Source organism: Perkinsus marinus, assembly GCF_000006405.1.
Source record: "Perkinsus marinus ATCC 50983 genomic scaffold scf_1104296972014, whole genome shotgun sequence".
Taxonomy (NCBI): Eukaryota; Perkinsozoa; order Perkinsida; family Perkinsidae; genus Perkinsus; species Perkinsus marinus.
This window is the reverse complement of record NW_003201910.1, coordinates 1-6,027: the sequence shown is the minus strand read 5'-3', so window position 1 is coordinate 6,027 and position 6,027 is coordinate 1. Positions and strand designations below refer to the sequence as shown.

The 6,027-nt window shown below is 47.7% G+C and overlaps 2 non-coding genes across 2 annotated transcripts; both read right to left on the bottom strand.

The window, feature by feature from the left end:
- Positions 1-455: 455 nt before the first annotated feature.
- Positions 456-529, bottom strand: Pmar_PMAR015488. Its single transcript has one exon. It is a non-coding gene; the product is annotated as a tRNA-Val (tRNA).
- Positions 530-1,709: 1,180 nt separating this feature from the next.
- On the bottom strand, positions 1,710-1,783 carry Pmar_PMAR015487. Its single transcript has one exon. It is a non-coding gene; the product is annotated as a tRNA-Val (tRNA).
- Positions 1,784-6,027: the final 4,244 nt, after the last annotated feature.

Here is a 6,027-nt window from a genome sequence, read left to right as displayed (position 1 = left end):
AAAGTGGTAAGAATAAATTTATTACGAATCTCCAGTCTACGTGTCCCCAATCACCCCAAAATGAGCTTCACTGGATGAAATTCTGGGGTTGATTGTTGGCGGCTATCGTATTGCGTGCGTCTAGCGGCTTCGAGACCAAGTCACTTGATCATGGAGTAACCGTTCCACGACACATACCAACCCCCGCGAACGTCGCGTGAAATTGGGTGATGAGGCGATGATGCACCGTTTTATTCCTAGATTTGGTGCGCTGTAGTACCAGTTCACTACGTAAGATAGCATGGTTGAGGTGCGCGCGTTAGGAGTGCCATGCGCGGAGTGATACAATATGGGAAGGGCATTGCAGTGAGGTGGTCGATTAGGAATTTCCGCAGCTGTAAGTCATCTTTCGATGACGTCGTTGTACTTCATGTATTGATACAAAGCGACACGCTTTCTGTAAAAGGACTATATCATACTGGAACCGAGAATCGAACTCGGGACCTACTGCGTGTTAGGCAGTCGTCATAACCAACTAGACCATTCCAGCGAGACGATGCTGCAGCAAACATTTGTGTCTCAACGGCTCCGTTCCATTGTATGTAAATTGATTTAATCAATTTGATTATAACAGTGGGAAGTGACAATCAGACAGATGGCCCCCTCCCCCTGGACAAAGTTCACTTCCAAGGATTTGGCACTTCCCCACCGTCACTGGCGAATACGAAGCTTCCCGGGTCAGAACATTGTCCAAGGGATACGGAGGGACCTAGAATAAATCTGGATCATCCGATAGTCGATCCCGGGTTACGACGATGCCAACGTCGTATTCTCCAACTTGATCAATGGAGTCTGAAGTCAATTGATAGAAAATCGCTCATGTTAGCTGTATAATGGACACACTTAGACGCACTGTGTCGTAAAGCGAGGGTCGAACCTGGATCACGCGAGTGCTATCCCGAAACCTAACCAACTGGACTGCATCACGACAATACACAGTGTTTTATGGCGTGCTACAGGCGCAACTTCGTTTACTTTCGAGCCTTTGTGTGTCTTGGTTCACTCGTGATTCCGAGACTGCTAATCGTCACTACGAATCACCAAAGTATCATGACCTCTCACATATCACTCTGCTGTCACCCTCAATCGCAAGTTCCCCCACTGTAACGAGAAGAATGGCACATGAGAAGCATTTACAAGCACTCTTTGAATGGAATATGGCGGAACGCGGCCAGTTATAGGTTAGATAGTGGTGACACAAACTATTTAGCAGGAAAAGTGGTAAGAATAAATTTATTACGAATCTCCAGTCTACGTGTCCCCAATCACCCCAAAATGAGCTTCACTGGATGAAATTCTGGGGTTGATTGTTGGCGGCTATCGTATTGCGTGCGTCTAGCGGCTTCGAGACCAAGTCACTTGATCATGGAGTAACCGTTCCACGACACATACCAACCCCCGCGAACGTCGCGTGAAATTGGGTGATGAGGCGATGATGCACCGTTTTATTCCTAGATTTGGTGCGCTGTAGTACCAGTTCACTACGTAAGATAGCATGGTTGAGGTGCGCGCGTTAGGAGTGCCATGCGCGGAGTGATACAATATGGGAAGGGCATTGCAGTGAGGTGGTCGATTAGGAATTTCCGCAGCTGTAAGTCATCTTTCGATGACGTCGTTGTACTTCATGTATTGATACAAAGCGACACGCTTTCTGTAAAAGGACTATATCATACTGGAACCGAGAATCGAACTCGGGACCTACTGCGTGTTAGGCAGTCGTCATAACCAACTAGACCATTCCAGCGAGACGATGCTGCAGCAAACATTTGTGTCTCAACGGCTCCGTTCCATTGTATGTAAATTGATTTAATCAATTTGATTATAACAGTGGGAAGTGACAATCAGACAGATGGCCCCCTCCCCCTGGAGGGAAGCCAGAGTGGCTCGAACGAGCATGAGCAAGAGTGTCGGCCCGCCACTATCGGGAAGAGAGTCATCAGTCTGGAAGAGTTTGATGTCCCGACTATGAGTGGAAACTTCGCGTCCAGTGACGTCACCCTTGGTTCTGAACACGTTGGGACTCAATTGGCGAATGACGATAGCGGTATACCAGCGAAAGTCAAGTTGGGAGACTTGAGTAGGGCAACGTACTAATACTCGGGTCTCAACAAGAATCGTCTTATCCAATGGAGGATCGACAACAAAGGGCTCAACGTAGGACAGTCCACGACGACACTGGCGAGGTACATGCATACGGTATGCAGCATACCCATAGAAGTAGGGAAGGTGTAGACCATAGAGTGGGGCCTGACACCTCGGCGTTTAGTAACATTTCATGAGTAGACCACATGCCGAATAAGGTCACAGAAAGTAGTGTAGGATATGTCTTTGCCGGTGTGATGGGTACGGAGGTATTCATTGAGATAAAGGCGTACTCGCTCAACGCGTCCATTTGATGGTGAAGAACCACGTGGGGTGGACAAACGAATTGCGTCCCACGATCGAACCAAATTGGCCATGGCAAGACTAGAGTATTGGGTGCCATTGTTGATGTGGAGCATAAGGGGCCGGACCCGGAAGGTGTGGCCGATGGATGTGAGTAGTGTACAAACGTCCTGGGAAGTGGGAGAATGTTGAGTGGATCGGACCATCAGAAATTTGGAGTAGCTTTCGATGGCGGAGATGAGATAGAAGCGAGTCGGCCCATCGACTGACCTGAGATACGGACCTGCAATGTCACTGTGCAAGCGAACGAATGGGAATGGAGGTCAGGAGATAGAACTTCCGGGGAAGAGGGATTGAAGGTCTACTGGGAAGGACTTCCCGCGGGCATAGGTGTCAAAGGAGAAGTGGTTGATGGCGGAGCCCAAAGCCGGAGCATCAATGTACTCCTGTAGATGAGCCCAGAGCACGGCATGACCCTCATGGTCATGAACCTTGGCTAGAGATTCCCCGAGTAGACCAGGCGGGAGTTGGACCTTCCCGTCAGAGATCGGAAATTGCTGGGGCCACTGACGGAGGCTGGCTTCCTGCTCGAAGGAGCACGTACTCGGAGCTTGGATGGCGGTCACATCTACACAAGGGGTAGAATCAGTGCTAGAATATTCTTTGACGAGTCCTAGCAATCCGCGAGAGAGAGTTTGCACGAGTCGAGAGGGCCCATCCGCGACTCTGACTCCCCTGCATTATGCAGGGGAGTCAGAGGGGGCACTCGTGGGGCCACAAGAAGGGGTAGAACCCACTGAAAAGGTGTTCCTGGGTCTGGGCACCATGCTGTGGCTCACTCGAGAAAGCCCGCTATGAACGCAAGATGATGGAGACTGCTGATACAGTATCAGTCAAGACGGGACTAATGAATACGGCAGCAGTGTGCACAGGACTAAATAGAATGCACATGCGTACGCCACAGTTATTAGCTGTGGCGGACATGTCTGACAGACACCTATGTGTGAATCGCTCCGCTAGATTCTACTACAACTAGTGATGGGATAGACCGAAGATTAAGATCCAAATAAGAACCTCTGAAATACGTACGACTCTCGGAATGTAACGAGCTGCAAGAATACGGACTTCCCGATTTACGTCACAGATCAGAAGTTTTGATTCAGAACCGAATATCGGACGCGTCACAGACATATCTTGTAATCTCAGAAGTTCTTGACCATTTATCAATAAATCTGATAATGAGTATACGAAAGAGAAAAGTAGACAGGATTAATCATGACGTCTCGTCTGAATAAGCGACAACTATAGCAGCGCCTCGAGACTGAAGATATCTTAGTCGACTTTACCTAGGTCCCAGTGTGCATCGCAACCGTCAAGAACCATTTTACCATTCTCCGGGTATGCATTCCAGCGACAATGATCACCTAGACCGACCCTTTCTGCTACTTCATTCAGACATTCATCGGTGGATTCTTCCGGTCGAGCAATAAAACCAACTTGGCTAAGTATATGGACATTGTTCTGACTTCGGTTAGTCTTGCCGAACACTTTCGATAAGCATAGAGAAATTGGGCGTTGATGCACTTGGCCCAATTAGTTCCCCTGTCCAGCTCAACGTCGGCGTAAGTTGCATCTCAGACGAGCTCTTCACAGTCATAATGCAAAAGAAGCGATAGTCATCATCATATCCAGCGTAATTGCCAAGGGCAGCCACCTCCGCTAGTTGGGGCTTAACTAGGAGGCCACTAATCAGCAACACTTGAAACAAATTGCAGGGTGTCATTCTCATATTAGGTTGGTAGACTCGGGGTGGACAACTTCCGGAGATATGGGAGTGATTGAACTCGAGTGAAGTTTATAACAGAACTGTAAGGAAAGAATTACACCACGCCGCAAAGCTTTTTTCTTACTGTACAAGACGTCACAAATTTATTGTTACTCCTTTTGATGAGGCAGAGCGCTTCGCACAAGTCTTGTGCGCAAAAACTAGAAGAAACACAGGGACTTCCTCTGCTCATTCCATTATCCGTCCGCTCTTTGATAGGATTAACGAGGGTTATCAAAACACAACTCAAACTTGAGTCAAGATGGCTACGGAATTCTCGACACTTAGCAAGAACAGATTGCACCGAACCCGCCTGTTCGGTTGGACCGAACTTCGGTTCTAGCTGAAGCATCCGCACGCATGCACAAGCCAGTGGTAATACCTGTTTCACACAGGCTGTGCAAAATCTACCATACTATAAACTTGAAGATTATAAACCTAAAACGATAATACTCGGTGAAAAAGAGCAAAGCTCATAACATCGATCTATGTTCACAGGCCCAGAAATCAAGAGTCTCGATCTTACCGAACTCATCATCCCATTCAACGTCAACCCGACCCGAGGCACGCATATCACGTACTGGACCCTTGAATCATCGGCGCACAGGTCGTCGCCGTTGAGAATAAACTATATCATACAGGACTCTAAATCTCATATCAATCAAACTGGGCAACTCATAAATAATCGGATCAGACGATGATGAGTCAGCCCCATCACGCCCCCCTTGGCGCCCGGGGGATAACGATGGCGAGGGAGAACCAGAGGTATCAGGCCGGCGCCACGTAACGTCTGATAAACATACAGACTGCGGGGAATCATCGTTCTCAAACTGAATCCAAACACGACCAGGAACAGGGGGATCATAGGTAATAACTCCACGACGCCAGGAAGACTGCAGGAAAACCTCGATCCCCATGCCAATACGAGACACGGACGGAACGCATCCTCTACCTTACGGGTAGAACCACGTTGTAGGTGTTCTCGGTAGTCAGCAGACCCGAGTCGGGAGGTTTCCGTCGGACGGAAACCGGACTCGCACCCGGCGGTCTGATAGACAACGAACGACGTGTTGTTAAGTGCCTAAGTTGACTCCCATCTAAAGCTTATCCAAGGCGCAGAAAAGCCTTTGTATATGCGTGCAAATGTGTAAGGGCATAGCTAATGGCTTAAGGGCACAAATAACTTCAAGAGTGCAAGGATAACCATTCTGAGTTACTTACACTAAATAGATGAGGAGAAATGCAATGGTGCACACAGAGGGCCTGTTTCACAAGGATACTTAATTTAAGGCGCCTTAAATTTAGGAGCAACTTAAGGAGTTACTTAAGGTATACTTAAGAAGTACTCAACTCATTTCACAACGTTTAGAAGCAACTTAAGGAGCTCCTTAACTTAAGGCGTACTTAAGTATTCCTAAAATTAAGGCGCCTTAACGTATTTACTGAAGTAGTGAAATAGGATGTCCTAATTACTCAAGGTATACTTTAGGCGTTATTTAAGTTTAAGGCGCAATTTGCTCCTATGAAACAGGCCCAGAGTGACTCAGCTAAAGAGACATAATGCTCAACTACTGCCTGATTACAGCATATAACAGAGTAAATCCCTTAACCTAACCAACTGGACTGCACCACGAAAATACACAATGATTTATGGCGTGCTACGGTCGCAACTTCGTTTACTTTCGAGCCTTTGTGTGTCTTGGTTCACTCGTGATCCGAGACTGCTAATCGTCACTACGAATCACCAAAGTATCATGACCTCTCACATATCACTCTGC